Source organism: Plecotus auritus, assembly GCF_963455305.1.
Source record: "Plecotus auritus genome assembly, chromosome: 3".
Classification (NCBI taxonomy): Eukaryota; Metazoa; Chordata; class Mammalia; order Chiroptera; family Vespertilionidae; genus Plecotus; species Plecotus auritus.
In genome coordinates, this window is record NC_137772.1 from 172,323,908 (window position 1) to 172,331,485 (window position 7,578).

Sequence of the window (7,578 nt, forward strand, 5' to 3'; positions counted from 1 at the left end):
CCCAGGCCAGTCTACTGTGCCCGCCTCGCTGGCAGGGGGTGGGTGTGTTGGGGGAGGGGTGGCAGAGCGTGCCGCATTTAGGAAAATTGGATTAGACAGGTGTCAGGGCAGTGCTCAAGTAAAGCGCGCCCCTGCATAAAGCTCCAAGATTCGGCTCTGCTTTTCTTTACAAGACATGCTGCCCATAAGGAAACCAAGTTCCCTGTGAGCCCAGCAGGGAAGGGTACATACTTCTATACCCGCTGGGAGCCCCAAGGCCTCACAATCCCAGAATATCGCGGCCTGAAAGGACTAGTCAGTGGTCTGATTAGAAGGCCCAGAGGAAGGACATGAACCTGACCAAAATCACATGCCCTCAGCCAGAGGAGAGGCGGCCCTGGACCTGAGGAGGACTGTTAGACCAGTTCTCTTGTGGAAGCTTTGCCACACGATCCTCTTTCTCCAACACCCTTTCAGTGCTGATTTATCTCTGCCTCGACTCCTACCTACATTGCCCCCATTGCCATCCTGGATTATTTGGTGTGGACGAAAAGGGGCCACATGCTAACCTGACAAGCTCAGAGAAAGCCTGCATGGCAGCCTTGCAAACTCAGAGACCTAAAGTTACCACAAAGGATGGCCTGAAATTAAAACTTTTTTAAACTAAAACACAGGTTATGATGGGTAGTCATGTCCTCTGCCAGTATCTTCCCTGACAAAGGTCTATCTTTACCTTAACTGAGCCTATTGTCTTTTTGCATCTACGATAACATATGGTTGGAATGTCAAAGTAACTTTTCTTTATTGTGACCCCCTCAAAGCACAGGCACTGCTCTGCAGAGACCACAAATCTCCTCATTGTTCTTGAGTTAATTGTTGACTGTTAACTATCGTGCACCCACTTAAGTAAAAGATGTGTTCATTATTTTACTTTTTATCCAATCCCAGAGGTCTCCCCGCTTTGCTTTCTCCCACCTCCCTGATCTATCACCAATGGATTTCATGTAACCCACTTAGTCTCCTCTTTTGATTGTAATGTATAAAACGAGGTGCAAAACTGCCATTCTCCAGAGCAACATCTCAATCCGTTGAGCGTCTGCTTCCCAGCAATTGTCGACAGTTTGGCTCAAATAAACTCACACAAAATTTTTCACAGGTTTGAATGTTCCTTATGTTAACATTGGGAAGCCCTGGGGAAGGAAGAGAAGTCAATTTGGGAGATAAGACACACGGAGGAAACAGACTGGAGCTCATACTTGTGGCCTCACAGGGCAAAGTGACAGGTGTCCATATATAAATCGGAGTTCTTCAGTGAGTTCTAAGAGGCCGAGGAAAGACAGAATCATTACAGGGAGCTGGTTCAAAGGAAAGCAGTGTGGGTGGAGAAGGCTGGAGATGGCTTTTTTTTTAATATATTTTTATTGATTTCAGAGAGGAAAAGAGAGGGAGAGAGAGACAGAAACACCAACAATGAGAGAGAATCATCGATCAGCTGCCTCCTGCACACCCTCCACTGGGGATAGAGCCCTCAACTCAGGCATATGCAACCCAGGCATATGCCCCCGACCGGAATCAAACCCACAACCCTTCAGTCCACAGGCTGACACTCTATCCACTGAGCCAGGCCGGCCAGGGCTGGAGATGGCTTTTGTGAACTAAAGAAAGGCCTCTGGAAACTGTTGGGTGGAAGAGGGGAGTTGGGTGACTATTGGAATAGGAAGGAAGGATCACAGGTACTCCCTGGGGAGGACATAGGCTTCCAGAGTTGAGTGGGAGTTAGCCCTTCCCAAACACCTGGTTCTAATTAGATTCACCGCTCCAGAGTGCAGTAAGGATTGAACCCTAAACCTTGGGGCCCTAAACTCATGTGTGATTCAGGCAAGGTGTTTTACTTCCCTAAATTCTCAACTATACAGTAAAGATATAAAAATAACTGTCCTACTAGGCTCCATGCCCAGGCAGGGAGGCAGTGCTGAATTTGAGCCTGGGTGCATGGACACGGGGAGTTTGTTTTCCACAGTGCACACCCATGTGACCAGACCCCACACCCACACTAAGCAGCAGTGCCACCTGACTTTGATTCAGGGCAAGCGCACACAGAAGGCTGTTTACCTCAGGGCAGAAGTGGACCTCCTGCCAACACAGTGTGACTGTGCAACCCGGTCTTCTAAGCAGATCAGGGATCCTGAATCTCCAAGCAAGAGGCAGCAATGAACACCAGTGACTAGACCAGGGGTGGGCAAACTTTTTGACTCGAGGGCTACAATGGGTTCTTAAACTGGACCGGAGGGCCGGAACAAAAGCATGGATGAAGTGTTTGTGTGAACTAAAATAAATTCAAAGTAAAGGAGCGGAGGGGAGAGCAAGAGAACCCTCCACTCCTTCGGCTCCGCAGGCCTGATAGAACAGCCGAACGGGCTGGATCCAGGCCGCGGGCTGTAGTTTGCCCACAGCTAGACTAGACTCTGTTCCTCAATGCATGTGCCCGGGATCCCTGATTCCCAGTACATTCACACTAAGAGCCAGCGACTCCAATTCTTGGCAAATGCACACACAGGGACCCTGATTTTCAGTATGAGGTAGCACCAAGCAACAGAGACTTTGATACTTGATTCTCGACACAGACACAGGGAGCCTCTGACTCCTGATACACACTAGGGGACTTTGATTTTTGCCACATGCCAGTGGGTTCTCTGTTTCATCGTGGCGCAGGCAGAGTCCCTGATTCTAGGTGTGCACACGAGGCCACACTAAGTGCCTGTGACTCTGACCCGGGGCGAGTGTGGCTCCCACCAACCCACAGCAGCCACACATCTTGGTGTCAGAGTTCTTCAGTGACACTTGGGGGGTGCAAAACTCCCACTGCACATGGTCCAGACCCCCGCAACTCAACATTTGAACCTTCGGGTGATAGTCAGAATGGGGAGACAATGAAACAATCCCCAGAGGAAAGAAAAGGAGGAATCGCCAAGAAAGGAAATAAGTGAAATGGAAGCATGCAACATGACAGAAAAAGAATTCGGAGTAATGGTCATACAGTTCATACACCAGGTGGACAAGAAAATCAACAACCTATGCAAAAATCAGGAAGAAATGAAAAATGATATAGCTACAATCAAAAACACCATGGATGGCTTCAACAGTAGACTAGAAGAAGCAGAGGACTGAATTAGTGAGTTAGAAGATAAAGAACAGAAACAAACCCAATCTGAACAGCAACTAGAGAAAAAAATTAAAAAGCTGGAGGAGAGCCTAAGGGAGCTTTGGGACAATGCAAAACAAAATAACATACATATAATAGGGCTGCCAGAAGGACAAGAAGAACAGCATGGATTAGAAAATTTATTTGAAGAAATAATGACAGAAAACTTCCCTGATATGGGAAGAAAAAAGTTACACAAGTACAGAGATTCCCAAGCAATATGAATCCCAAAAGACCCACACCAAGACACGCCATAATTACAATGGCAAATGTTAATGACAAAGAGAGAATCTTAAAGGCTGCAAGAGAGAGACAGAGAGTTACCTACAAAGGATCCCCCATCAGATTATCAAATGATTTCTCAACAGAAACACATCAAGCTAGAAGGGAATGGAAGGAGGTATACAAAGTGATGCAAAGCAAAGGACTGAATCCAAGAATACTCTATCCAGAAAGGCTATCAATCAAAATTGAAGGGAAAATCAGGAGCTTCGCAAACAAAAAAAAAGGTTAAGGGAGTTTATCACTACCAAGCCAGCAATGAAAGAAATGCTAAAGGGACTATTGTAAAAAGAAGAAACAAAAAGGTAAGAAGGAACACAGGCTCAAAAAATAAAAATGGCTACAAACAAGTACCTTTCAATAATAACTTTAAACGAAAATGGACTAAATGCTCCAATCAAAAGACAATGAGTGGCTGAATGGATAAAAAAACATGACCCATATATATGCTGTCTACAAGAGACCCACCTCAGAACAAGGGACTCACACAGAATGAAATTGAAGGGATGAAAAAAATATCTTTCAGGCAAATGGAAATGAAAAAAAAGCTTGGGTAGCAATACTTATATCTGACAAAAAACACCTCAAAGTGAAGGCCATAACAAGAGATAAGGAAGGCCACTTCAAAATAGTAAAGGGATCAATACAACAAGAGGATATAACCCTGGTAAACATATATGCACCCAATGCAGGAGCACCCAAATATATAAAAAATCTCCTGGAAGATATCAAGAGACAGATGGACAACAATACAATCATAGTAGGGGACTTTAATACACCACTGACATCACTGGATAAATCCTCTAGACAAAAAAATCAGCAAAGAAACAGCAATCCTAAATGACTCACTAGATCAGATTGACTTAATTGACATCTTCAGAATTTCACCCCAAAGCTGCAGAATATATGTTCTTCTCAAGTGCACATGGGACATTTTTAAAAATAGACCACATATTGGGTCACAAACAAAGTCTCCTCAAATTCAAGAAGATTTAAATCATACCAAGCATCTTCTCAGACCACAATGGCATAATATTAGGAAAAAACCACAATAAAAGCAATCCAAAACACTCAAACATGTGGAAGCTGAATAGCATGTTATTAAATATTGATTGGATTACCAATGAGATCAAAGAAGAAATTAAAAACATCCTGGAGACTAATGACAATAAAAACACAACAATCCAAAACCTATGGGACACAATGAAAGCAGTCCTGAGAGGGAAGTTTATAGCTCTACAGGCCTACCTCAAAAAAAAAAAAAAAATGGTAGTAAATCATCTAACGCTACAACTCAAAGAATTAGAAAGAGAGCAACAAGAAAAGCCCAGTGTAAGCAGAAGGAAGGAGATAATAAAGATTAGAGCAGAAATAAATGACATAGAGACCAAAAAAACAATACAAAAGATCAATGAAACCAAGAGCTGGTCCTTTGAAAGGATAAACAAGATTGATGAACTTCTAGCCAGGCTCACCAAGAAGCAAAGAGAGAGGACCCAAATAAACAAAATCAGAAATGATAGAGGTGAAATAACAGCAGACCCCACAGAAATACAAAGGATTGTTAAAAAATACTACTATGAACAACTCTATTCTAACAAACTACACAACCTGGAGGAAATGGACATATTCCTAGAAAAATACAACCTTCCAAAACTCATTCAGGAAGTTTCTAAAAATCTCAATAGGCCGATAACTATGAAAGAAATTGAAGCAGTCATCAAAAAGCTTCCAGCAAACAAAAGCCCAGGGCCAGACGGCTTCACAGGAGAGTTATACCAAATATTCAAGGAAGAACTAAAACCTATCCTCCTCAGACTATTCCAAAAAATTCAGGAAGAAGGAACACTTCCAAGCTCATTCTATGAAGCCATCATCACCCTAATACCAAAACCAGATAAAGACAACACAATGAAAGAGAATTATAGGCCAATATCCCTCATGAACATAGATACCAAAATCCTCAACAAAATTCTAGTAAATCAGATCCAACAGTACATCAGAAACCATGACCAAGCAGGATTTATCCCGGGGATGCAAGGATGGTACAATATTTGCAAATCAATAAAGGTGATACATCACATAAACAAATTGAGGGGGGGAAATCACATAGTCATATCAATTGACACAGAAAAAGCATTTGACAAAATCCAACACCCTTTCTTGATAAAAACTCTCAGCAAGGTGGGAATAGAAGGATCATAACTCAACATCATAAAAGCCATATATGACAAACCCACAGTCAGCATCACACTCAATGGACAAAAATTAAAACCATTTTCCCTAAGAATAGGAACAAGACAGGGATGCCCACTCTCACCACTCCTGTTCGATACAGTACTGGAAGTACTAGCCATTGCTATCAGAAAAGAAGAAGAAATAAAAGGCATCCAAATTGGAAAAGAAGAAGTAAAACTGTCCTTATTCACAGATGACATGATACTGTACATAGAAAACCCGAAAGACTCCATAAAAAAAATTATTAGACTTAATAAATGAATTCGGCAAGGTAGCAGGATACAAAATTAACGGCAAGAAATTTATGGCATTTCTATACACCAATAGTGAACTTACAGAAAGAGAGACTAAAAAAGCAATCCCATTTATCATCGTACCAAAAAAATTAAGATACCTAAGAATACACTTAACTAAATTGGTAAAAGACCTATATGCAAAAAAACTACAGGACACCGAAAAAAGAGATAGAGGAAGATATAAACAGGTGGAAGAACATACCGTGTTCATGGATTGGTAGAATCAACATCATCAAAATGTCCATACGACCCAAAGCAATCTACAGATTTAATGCAATCCCCATTAAAATACCAATGGCATATTTCACAATCTAGAAAAACTCTCAAAAAATTCTTCTGGAATAAAAAAAGACCCCTGAACTTCTAGCCAGGCTCACCAAGAAGCAAAGAGAGAGGACCCAAATAAACAAAATCAGAAATGATAGAGGTGAAATAACAGCAGACCCCACAGAAATACAAAGGATTGTTAAAAAATAGCAATCCTGAGAAAGAAGAACAAAGTAGGTGGGATCTCAATACCAGATATCAAGCTGTATTACAAAGCCACTGTTCTCAAAACAGCCTGGTACTGGCACAAGAACAGACATATAGATCAATGGAATAGAATAGAGAACCCAGAAATTGACCCAAACCACTATGCCCAATTAATATTCCACAAAGGAGGCATGAACATACAATGGAATCAAGACAGTCTCTTCAATAAATGGTGTTGGGAAAATTGGACAGATAAATGCAAAAAAATGAAACTAGATCACCAACTTATGCCACACACAAAAATAAACTCAACATGGATAAAGGACTTAAACATAAGATGGGAAACCATAAAAATACTAGAGGAATCCACAGGCAGCAAAATCTCAGACATATGCCAAAGGAACTTCCTCACTGATACTGCTCCTAGGGCAATGGAAAATAAAGAGAAAATAAACAAATGGGACTACATCAAAATACAAAGCTTTTGCACAGCAAAAGAAACCATCAACAAAACAACAAGAAAACCCACTGCATGAGAGAACATATATGCCAATGTTATCTTCAGTAAGGGTTTAATCTCCAAAATTTACAGGGAACACATACAACTTAACAAAAGGAAGATAAACAATCCAATCAAAAAATGGGCAAAGGACCTTAATAGACACTTATTGAAAAAGGACATACAGAAGGCCAAGAGATATATGAAAACATGCTCAAAGTCACTAATCATCCGAGAAATGCAAATCAAAATGACAATGAGGTACCATTTCACACCTGTAAGAATGGCTATCATCAACAAATCAACAAAAGACAAGTGCTGGCAAGGATGTGGAGAAAAAGGAACCCTCGTGCACTACTGGTGGGAATGCAGAATGGTGCAGCCACTGTGGAAAACAGTATGGAGTTTCTTCAAAAAATAAAAAATGGAACTCCCATTTGACCCAGTAATTCCACTTCTAGGAATATATCCCAAGAAATCAGAAACACCAATCAGAAAGGATATATGCACCCCGATTTGGAAACAGCCTGATTGCCCATCAACAGACAAATGGATTAAAAAACTGTGGTACACCTACACAATGGAATACTATCTATAATAATCTATAA